Consider the following 2,393-nt stretch of genomic DNA (forward strand, 5'->3'; position numbering starts at 1 on the left):
GAGATAGCAGGATAGGAGAGGATGCAGGCTGCCAAAGACAGGGAGGAGAAGGTGCTTGTGGAGTAGAATCAGCATGGATCTCTGTGTATTTTCCTTCCCAGGCACCTCTAACAACCAAACCTGACTGATTCTTCTCTTTTCAAGAGACCTTGATTTTTTTTTTCATCTATATTGGGTGCTGCTAAAGCAACTGGCTGCATCTTTTCCCAAGCCTGAATCTGACTTCAGCAGAAAAATCCCTGCATTTCCTTGGCAGACGGGATTTGTGATTTTCTCTTTACTGAAACAAAAACAATGCAGTCTGATTTGAGATTGATAATCTGTATAGGAGAGTTTACTCAGCAGGTGTTTCATATACCTCTGAGCTGAAGACAAAAATTCAGGGTAGATAACAAAAGGAAGGTCTTTCATCCACTCTCCTGCAACAACAAAGATGCTCTGTCCATCTGTTATTTGGGAAATTTGCAAATAGGAGAAAAAGTGGAAGAATATGAAAGGAAAGGAAAAGGTGGGGTATTTGCAAATTTGAGGTGGGATAAAACAATTTTTAAAAATAGTTTTCTCAAATAAGTACTTGCTCTATTTGAAATTCAGTTTGATAAAGCTCACCTTTGCTTAATCTGACAGAAACAATCTAGGGCTCTTTGATGGTGCTCCCAATACAAATCATTAATATTGGTGGTAGCTAAATGGAACAATGGATAAAGCACTCGGCCTGAAGTCAGGAAGACTTGAGTTCAAATCTAGTTTCATTTACTGGCTGTCTGATTCTGGGCATGTCACTTAAGCTCTATTTACCTCTGTTTCCTCAACTATAAAATGAGAAAAAATAGCAATACCTACCTTGCAGGGTTGTTGTGAATATCAAATGACACATATGTAAAGTGTTTAGCAGAGTGCCTGGCATATAGTAGGTGCTATGTAAATGTTTATTCTCTTTCTCAAATACTTTTTGAGGAGAGCACCAGACCTGGAGTCAGGAAGATCTGAGTTCAAAGCTGGTCTCAGACACTTACTAGCTGGGTGACCCTGGGAAGGTCACTCAGTCCTATTTGCCTCCATTTCCTCCTCTGGAAAATGACCTGGGGAAGGAAATGGCAAACTACTCCAGTATCTCAGCCAAGAAATTATGGCCCAGTAGGGAAGCAGAAGTCTGGGGTTGCTGGAGAAAATGGCGGACTCCTCAGAAGTTAAAGTTCCACATAATTTTCACATGCTAGAAGAACTTGAAGAAAGTTAAAAAATAGTAAGCAATAGTACAGTTAACTGGGGACTTGAAGGTGATGAAGATATGACACTTACAAGGTGGATATGCATGATTATTGGGCCACCAAGAAAGCAATATACAGTCTGAAAGTAGAATGTGGGCCCAAATACTCACAAGCAGCTCCAATAGTTAGATTTGTAACAAAAATTAATTAAAAGGATAAATAATTCCAATGGAATGGTGAATGCATGGAGCATGCCAGTGTTAGCAAAATGGCAAAATTCTTATAACATTGAAGTTGTACTTCAAGAGCTAAAGCATCTAATGATGTCCAATGCAAACATGAATCTTCCACAACCTCCAGAAGGACAAACATACAGCAATTAATTTGAACAAATCTCTCTCTTATCTAAATCAACAATCTTCTATTTGTGCTAATGTCTTGATTAAGTCCAACAATGCAAAACCCACACATTAAAAGAATTCCAGGTGGTATACATGACCAGGACTTTTGTAAGAATATATTTAATATATGCATACCCATTATGTTTTCAGGCACAATGGGAAGAAAAATGCTGCACAATATTTTTTCCTCTTATCAAGACACTATCATTTATGCACAAACCTGGAAAACTCCAATTGGAATCCAGGTTTTATAAGATGTACGCATGACAAGAAGTATTAGTGGAGTAATGTATGTTTTAGAAATCTAATTTCTCAAGAAGGAAATTATAAATGGCATGCTTGGTCCATCTTGCTTAGTGAAAGAGCTGCAATTTAAATTGTTTAAAGTAGCAGGTACAATAAATACTGTTGCTAACAAAAAAGTATGTTCAGGATTGTTTTGATACCTGCATTTATGAAAAGGAGGAGGGAACAAGGGAAGGAGATAGATTTTTTAAAGCACCTCTTGTGTGTTTCATGTCACAGACATGGTAAATATTTTGTTCTGATAAACCATGAATTTAAGTTTAAGAGAAAAATAACAAGGAAATAGATATATGGATATGTTGTTCTGAAATTAAAGTTAATGGTAAAATATAAATAAAATGAGGAAAGAAAAGAAAAGAAAAGGAAAAAAGAAAAGAAAAGGAAAGGAAAGGAAAGGAAAGGAAAGAAAAGAAGAGAAGAGAAGAGAAGAGAAAAGAAAAGAAAAGAAAAGAAAAGGAAAGGAAAGGAAAGGAAA

At 36.6% G+C, this 2,393-nt stretch overlaps 1 pseudogene; it reads left to right on the plus strand.

Annotated features, from left to right (window-relative positions):
• Window positions 1-1,171: 1,171 nt before the first annotated feature.
• Window positions 1,172-1,594, plus strand: LOC123239578 (annotated as a pseudogene).
• Window positions 1,595-2,393: the final 799 nt, after the last annotated feature.

The sequence above is a fragment of the Gracilinanus agilis genome, chromosome 3 (genome assembly GCF_016433145.1).
Source record: "Gracilinanus agilis isolate LMUSP501 chromosome 3, AgileGrace, whole genome shotgun sequence".
Classification (NCBI taxonomy): domain Eukaryota; kingdom Metazoa; phylum Chordata; class Mammalia; order Didelphimorphia; family Didelphidae; genus Gracilinanus; species Gracilinanus agilis.